Source organism: Lepisosteus platostomus, chromosome 15 (genome assembly GCF_059453375.1).
Source record: "Lepisosteus platostomus isolate fLepPlt1 chromosome 15, fLepPlt1.hap1, whole genome shotgun sequence".
Classification (NCBI taxonomy): domain Eukaryota; kingdom Metazoa; phylum Chordata; class Actinopteri; order Semionotiformes; family Lepisosteidae; genus Lepisosteus; species Lepisosteus platostomus.
The window spans coordinates 26,394,716-26,403,036 of NC_142625.1; positions in this window are offsets into that span (position 1 = coordinate 26,394,716).

Here is an 8,321-nt window from a genome sequence, read left to right on the forward strand (position 1 = left end):
ATCTAACTTTCCTCCCTAACGTCTGCTATAAACTCCATTTCTTAAGCGCTTGTATTTCAATGCCAGATGTACAGAGAATGAATCGCAAGACCATGAGGCCTTAGCATTAACAGGGATCTATGACATTATAGCAATAACTGGACCATGGAAGGGAGGATAATGGGCATGAGCATTAAAATGAATGGGTACAAAATCATTTCAGAAAGACAAGTAAAACAGAAGGGGGGGTTGGGCAAACATGCTCAGCTAACTAGAGAACTGGAGCAAGAGAGTGCAGGCAATTTAGAAACTGTTGGGTCAATCTGGAGAACAGAAACTCTAAGGGCAACAGGTGTGGCTACACATTACCCGATGCAGACAATTAGCTAGCTATTTGATGAAATCAGAAAGGCACGTAGCAAAGGTGACTGGGACATTTCAATTTTCTTCATGTACTGTATATTAGCACACAGATGATGAAATGACTACTTCTTAACCCAATTTGTTAGAGCATTTACTAGGGAACATGCTCTTATTGACCTAAACATTTCAAACAGACAGAATATAATTAAGGGGGTAGATGTGAGAGGACCACAGTGACACTGTGCCTGTAATATGGTACCTGTTAATGTGCACTTTAAATCTCTAAGGCTTGAGTGTAAAATAAGGATTTATAAGTTTAGAGAATTTAGTGAAGGAATGAGACAAGCTTACAAGTTGTAAACTGTCAACACGTGGGGTTGGAGTGAATAGGGTGCCCTTTCTTCAGAAACAACACAGGATCAAAATAAATTCACAGCTTAAGCAAGCAAGTCCAAGCCTGAGAAAACACAGCTACAGGTAATGGTTTGGTGGGGAAATGAAGTATGAAATCGGGGAAGAAGGGAGCGCTCCACAAGAGGAGGACACAGCTACAGACACAGCTGTAAAAGAACTGCCAAGAGAGACAGTAGAGAATATTGCAACAGAGGCAGAAAATAATGCAAAGCACTGTTTTCTGCACGACAATAGCAAAAGAACTGAGAAGGCAGTACTGAACAGCTGTAGGACAATAATATTATATAACCCCCCATTAATAATAGAAGGTTAAAAAGAAAAAAACATGCTAAATTAATATTTGACATGGGTTTTTACAAAAGAGGACATAACTTTTGATAATTATAGCATAACTGACAGTGAGGCTCTACAGGGGACTTCAAACAGAGCCGGAGCTGGTGGAATATTTGCAGTTATATGAATATATAAGCCAATATTACAGGTTAGACAGAATTCAGAGAAGAGCAACAAGACTGATTCTTGGTCTCAAGGTTAAGGAGCTAAGTGCCTCCAGTCTAGGACACACTACGGTCCTGCAGTCCTGGTGTCTTCTGCCTTTTGTTCCACCTGAGCTTTCAGCTACACAATCGTTCTAATGATTTAAGTTCATAAATTCAATTTTTCTAAACAGGCGTCTCATACTGTAGGTGCATGAACTGTACCTTTAAAGAAGTAAAGTTGCGACTGCTCACGGCTGTACCAGACCCAGAGAAACAGGGTAAACAGTGTGGGAGTGGACGGAGGGGACAGAGGCCCTGGTGTGAGGCTGGTGAAAACTGGGGGAAAACAACAAAACAAGGAAAGAGACAAAGCACAGCACTTTGCATCCAGACTGGAGTGTCCCTCTCTGACGGGGTCCAGTCTGGGGAAAGAAGAAACCGTCTGGAGAAGCGGTACCCAGTCTGGACTGTCCCTATTTAGCCGGGTCCAGACAGGGGGAACAGGAGAGAGAGGCCAAGATCTAAAGAACTCAACCTGTCCTGGTGAAGCCTCACAGCGGGACAGGAGAAAAGAAAAGACAACGAAGGGAAAACGCAGCCTCGTCACGATGCCCACCGTGGCTGGAGGGCCCTCCCCTTGCGGGGCTCCGCTCGTCCCTCCGGGGAGGAGCCCGATGCGTCTTAAAGGGCCCCACAGCTGCAGCTCGTCCTTAATCAGCCAGGACAGCTGTGGTGGCTACGGCAACGCGTCACCCTTAATCCAGGGCTCCCCCCCTGTGTTATGCCACAGAGTCTTAGTAAGAAAATAGGTTAATTGCCAACAAAGGTGATTTAATAATAATATATAACACCCTGATGTTGCGCATTGATAGGATCAACCCTGGAAACTGCAGTATTTCAAAATGAGCAGTGAAACAGGGACAAGGGGGTTACAATTGGAAACTAAAAGAGAATTTAATTTAGGAAACATTTCTTTACTCAGAAAGTTGTGGATGTCTGTAACAGGCTTCCCAGGCACATGCTTGAGGCCATTCTTCAAAGGAGTGGCTATGCAAAACTTTGGATTCACTTAGTTACTTGAAGTACCAAAGAAGCAGAATGAGCAGAATATTTTTGAAACCTCTCTTGTTCTTGCATTCTTAATAATTTAATATCTCCAATTCACATTTCACTCATGTTTGGGCAGATTCACCTTGTCTTATTCGTTAGTGTTTAAAGGCTAAGCTTTAATTTGTCCTGCTGAGAGTTCAATACAGGCAGCGCAGGCTCAGAGCTCTGGGTAAATGCACAGCTTGCCCTGAACAGGAACTTTCAGGCTGTTCTCTGAAAAGTCCAGCACAGCAAGCCTCCTGACCGTGTCAGCTCTGGCTGCCTGCCTCTACAGCAGCCCTGCTTTCTAGCATTCTGCCAAAACAGTGGGAGCAAACTTAAAATGCATGCATAATTGAAAAGGTTAACAGAAAAAAACTGCATTAACTTATTGAGCAGGTTAAAGCTCCTAATTATGTTGTCTGAGTATTTGTGGGGTCTGGCAAGGAGAAGGGGGAGAAATGTATAATGTATGATTGGTTCTCCTAAAGAAAAGCTTAGGTATTCTGCAGAGTGCTTTACAGATATTACAAAGCCGTATCTTTGTGAATTTAAAAAGCCAGATCTGTGATGTTTACATATGAAACTCTTATGAAAAATACATTGGAGAGAAAACAATGACAAACATCCTGCATTCAGCAAGAAAGTAAAAGAGCTCCAGAGAGCAGGGAAGCCGGCCAGACCCTCTTCTCAGGTTTTAGGAGCCTTCAGGAGTTGATGGCTGTTGAAAGATGAAGCGAGGCCAAGAACCCTGGCTGAATAAGAACAAGCAAGCCCTCCAGCTCGCCCTTCTGTTCTCTTTTTACAGCCGTGGCAGAGCAAGATGTAAAATATCAAAGGGTTTCAAAAACTGGAACCCACTTACAGACACGTCAATTACAGGCTGTGTCCAAATGACCTGTGTTTTGTGGGTTTTCTTTAAAGGATGACTGAGCACCAGCCTCTGTCATAAAAGATAAAAAAGAAACTGATGATGTTGGTGCAGGAGAAGCTCGGTGTACGGAATTCTGTCTCTTTCTTTCTACTTGAGCCTGCCTTTTATATCCTTTTTAAACTAAAAGAAAATGAAAGTAAATAAAAAAAATCAGTAACAGAGCCACACCGGTATTATATGTGTATAGAATCGCAAAAAAAAGAGAAAATTGTCATGTTGTGGATGTTTGTGTGTTTTCTTTTATTTGTATGAAAGAGAGGTTAAAGAGAAAACAGTTTTGGTTTACCAACTACTCCTTTCAGCCTGTGTGTTTTGGGCTCGTTCCCTGTGGGGGTCTGGAGGCAGCCAGTTCCTCCCTGTTCTCCTGTGCCTGGGGGCTGGACTCCTGGTGCAAGAGAGGCAAGTGCTCCCCCACTTTTTTTAGAGGGATATTGTCAGCTTGTAACAAGTGCAGAATGACTCCTGTTACACTTACAAGAATTAAAATCCTGCTTCACTGGGGTGTTGCTGGGGGGAAAAGCACACCTCCATACAGGCAACCGGAGATCACCTTTTCCCATTTTCTGACATTCTGATACTTCTTGACCATTAATCACTATACTGTATATTACTATACTAACCACAGGATATTAGTTCTGGTACAGAATAGGAGTGGCATGTGATGTAGCTCTCGGTCCTGATGTGTCTTCATCGCAGGGGGGGCTGCTGCTGAGGTCCCGCGAGATCCGCTTCCTGAAGACGAGTTCGACGTTGGCGTCACGGGTGTCGGTCGGGGGAGCTGGGGAGACTGGCATCTCTCACAGGGCTGCCAGCAGCAGTGGGCTCGGCACCTGGGGTGGCGGTTCGAGCCTGGGTGTTCTGTAAGACACTCCATGTCCCTACTGTCATACGTGTACCGATACGCTGCATCACGTGAGAGCCGCCTTGAAGAGCCAGAGACAACCCCTCAGCTGTTTGCCGTGACAAGAAGAAGTTGAATAGCTTTTGCATATCTGCAGTGAGAAAAAATGAAATGCAACATTTAAGGAGTTCAATATATAATTGGACTCAAAGTAATTTATTGCAAAAATAGAAAAATAGCACTTCCACACCTGTTCACAGAAAGGGAAGAACAATGCTCCGCAACAAGTCAGATACAGATGTCTTGGTGTCATTGGTGAGCCAAAGGACCAGTGTCCCGCGTGAGAGGAGCATCTCCTCATGCACTGCTGTCTACTGTCTCACTTCCCAGCGAGGGAACCTGAGAAAAAGGGATATATTGTGACAAATGCTGTCTGCTGGATTTCATCTGCAAAGTGACAAAGAAGGTTCAGTTACATACAAAGGTTCAGTTACATACAGTACAAGAATGTTATTACACATTTCATTACACTCTCCCGGATGGTTTTCCAGTCCATATGGATGCACTCACATGCAGCAGATGGACCTACCTGGACTTTCTCTGTTCCCATGCAGGTACTGTATATAGAAGTGCAGTGTGGTCACAAGGCACAATGACTGGCACAACGTAACGCATTTCTGAGACTGCGAAACAGTTTGCACTATGTCAGATTTTGCACAGGTACCAAACTGAGAGTTTTTATCACTCTATTCTGTCACATTTTTTCATCCCATTCCCAGGAATTTGCAGGAAGATAATGACGAGGGAGGACAGGCAATTAGAGGGTGGTTGTCCACCGGGCTCGGCACCGATGAGGCAGCAGCGATTTGGGGAGCTCCCCTATCCAGGCGGGGGGAATCCAGGGCTCCTCTCTCGCATGGCCTGCCAGCCTGCTGCCTCTCCCTGCCGGGGGGCAAGCACAGCAGCTGCCGCGGCGAAGGCGGAGTGAGACTTTCGGACGGCTGCTCCCAGGGCAGGCTGGGCACGTGTCCCCGGAACAGCCTGAGCGCCAGTGTCGTCAGCCTGGTCCAGCGTGCCACAGACAGAGTGCCCAGGGTTCTATTGTGGCCAAGGTCGGCACTGCCCTGCGCTGATCGCACTGCCACGATATACTGTAATCGGGAGCTACTAACTCGTCAGTGAATCTGCCAGCCAGGGCAATACGACTCGCATGAGTGACCTTCAGAGGCCTGAGCCAAAGGCAAGGGTGCTTCGGGAGAGACAGGCTCTCCGTCTCCCCTGCTAAAGCTGGCGGGAGAGGGTATTTACGAGGACCGTGGACTGAAGGGCAGTTTGTGCAGTTTGTTTTCCAGCCCGTGCATGAAGGTCAGCTCCTCCTGCACCACACAAGGGCCTCCAAGCGCTGAGGGGTTCCATAGCCCCCACCAGGCTCGAACACTGGCCCTCATGCCTCCTGCTCTGCCCGGCTGCGCTCTGCTCCTGCGGCCGCTGGAGCGGGGGGCCTGGGCACAGGGCAGGATGGGTGCAGTAAAGCGGTGACTGCAGATGCCTGACGTCTGTGGAGTTTTTAGCGCAAATCGGAAGAGACCAAGCTGTCCTTCACCCCTCCTGCTCCAAGTTGCAATCCTCCAGGACATCTCTTTCCAAAAAACACCACCGTGCTCACAGCGAGGCCCTCTCCACACTCACGTCCGCCTGTCTGCACCCTGCCTGCAGCCCAGCTCCACCTGCACAGCTGCCCTTGGTCGGCTCCTTGCTCTCCCGCTCTGCAGGGGATGCTGCCTTCCTCGTCCCCCAGCCAGCTGGGTCAAGCCACAGCTTCTCACGCCTGACCTCTCCAGACCTCTCTTTCCTTCTCGCGTTTCCTGACTGGTAATTGCTATTTCTTGTTAAAAGGCACAGAAGGTTAATCCTCCCAAGAGCCTCCCTTCGTGGCTGTGTGCACTGGGGCTGGCTGGTCTCCGAGCATGACCCAGGCCATCACCAGAGCAGAGGAGAGAGGCGCACGCCGGCGTGACTCATTTAGGATCACTCTAAAACACTCATCACTCAGTGTTATTTCATTACCAGCAAGACAGCCTTCCCCCATTCTTCTCTTGCCTCTTTATAATTCCTAGTTAAGAAGAACTGAAGCACAAATCACTCAAGGTCATCAGGGTTAAGGACTCAATTTCATAATGGAAGAGAAATCTGAACCATTCATTAAGCCTCTAATTAAATATACAACTGCGTTAGTGAGCACATTCCTTCATGTATGACTACCTACTGCCCGTCAATCTTATGGGAGAGCTCAGCAGTGAGACAAAAAAGGCAGATCTCATTCCTTTTGTTATATGGTCTCTTTATTGAGGCCAGTAGTTTGGCTATCAGTCTGCAGCAGTGCAGTACATTTATTGTCTTCCATTAGCATCCATATTCCTTCTAGTGCAGCTTATCTGAGGCCTGGGAGCCCCAGGACAGATGTGTGGCGATGGCAGCGCAGTGCAGGGCTGCTGTGTCACACTCAGCAGGACCAGGAGCTGCCCCCGGCGTCAGACACCCGAGCTGTTCCAGCCTGTCAGCCCTGGGGAGGCGCTCTCTCCTGGTGGCTTGTGAGGCCAGTCTGGACTGAGGCTCTTCAGCTGGCAATGTGAAGTGAAAGCCAAGCACGAGAGACCTCCCCCAGACAGAGCATGAAACAGATGCTGCTGCCCATGTGACCAGTATGAGTGACTCTGAGGCGCGTGTGTGTGTTGCGTACACTAGTGTAGGGGGAAGAGGGATGCGAATGGTGGCTGATGTGCTGGAGACCCTCTGTGTGTGTGTTTGTGTGTGTTTGCATGTCTGTGAGTGTCTTTGTGCGTGTGTGCATGCCTGTGCGCATGCATGTGTGTGGTTGTGTGTGCGTACATGCCTGTGTTTTTGTGTGTGTTTGTGTGTGCATGTATGTGCATGAGCTGGCTTGGAAAACAAGGAAACGTGGGAATAAAAAGATCAAAGAAGTTCATGAACAACCCTGAGTGGATGTTTTGGAGTACCATTGAAATCAGTGAACTTCAAAAACATGCCATGGTATTGTGTTTTTCTACAACATCAAATCAAAATTCCTACACAGCATATTAAAATCAAAATGTTTCCAAACAGCCACATAATCTTGCCATCACAGAACACCGTGTGAAAGACTGTGCAACACATACATGGGCACTCGGTGTCCAGACATGATGAATGACCTCAAAACACAGGAGTTGCACTGTTCATGCAAGTTCATTGTAAGGTGCGCTACAGTCAAGAGAATTAACTCACGAAGTTCAGTTGCTGTGAGCGTGATTCTTACTGCAATCAGATTCAGTTCATCCCTCTGACTGACTGGGAAGACATGGAAAACTGAAAAGAACAAGCATCGGAGATTGGGGTAAAACAGGAAGGGAATAAAAGGGAAATTACAAAAAGAAACCTTGAACTAATAGAGGTGGATTAAAAGCAGACCAAATGTGTATTTCACCACCTCTCTCTTCAGGCAGGAGTTTCTGTAGTGTACTTCATAAAACTGACGAAAAATGCACATGCGTTTAAATTGGGTACAGGGAGATGAAGTGTCGTGAACAGATTCTGCGTCCCGCGCTCCCAACTTTAGAAATAGCGTTTTTCCTGCAGCCGGCCTGCCGCGCCGGTGGCTCTTCAGTCAAGACGTTAGTCATTGCCTCGCCTTGTTTCCCAGCTCCCTGTGTGTTTAAATGGAACCGATTATATCTGTCGTGTAACAGCTGGCAACTATGATAACATGGACCAAAAACTGCAATTGCTCAGGTGAAACACTTATCGCTGGTAACAATCCCCGTTTTCTCTATTAGTGCGAATCTAATATTCACAGGAGCAGCACGTATCAGACACTTGCCACGACAAGTTGCAGTATTGAATTTGCTACTTTTATAAGTTTCTCTAAATTGATTTATTAATTAGGCAAAGTCATATCAATCCTGAAACATACAGCTTCTATTGGTCCCAGCTGTAATTTCCTGAAAAAAAAAACCCCACTGTGTTTCGATTCTGATAAGAAGGTGGTGAAATAAGAGGTCAGGTGAGTTCTTACCTCATCAACATCCCCTTGTCTCAAGCCTCTGAAACTAAAGCTGCGTGACTTCATCTAAAAAAAGTAGCACCCTGTTTCTACAGGTTTGTATCTGTGCATCTGGAACTGAAAAGCTCCAGACAGGAATGCGAAAGCCTAGGAAAAGAATATATC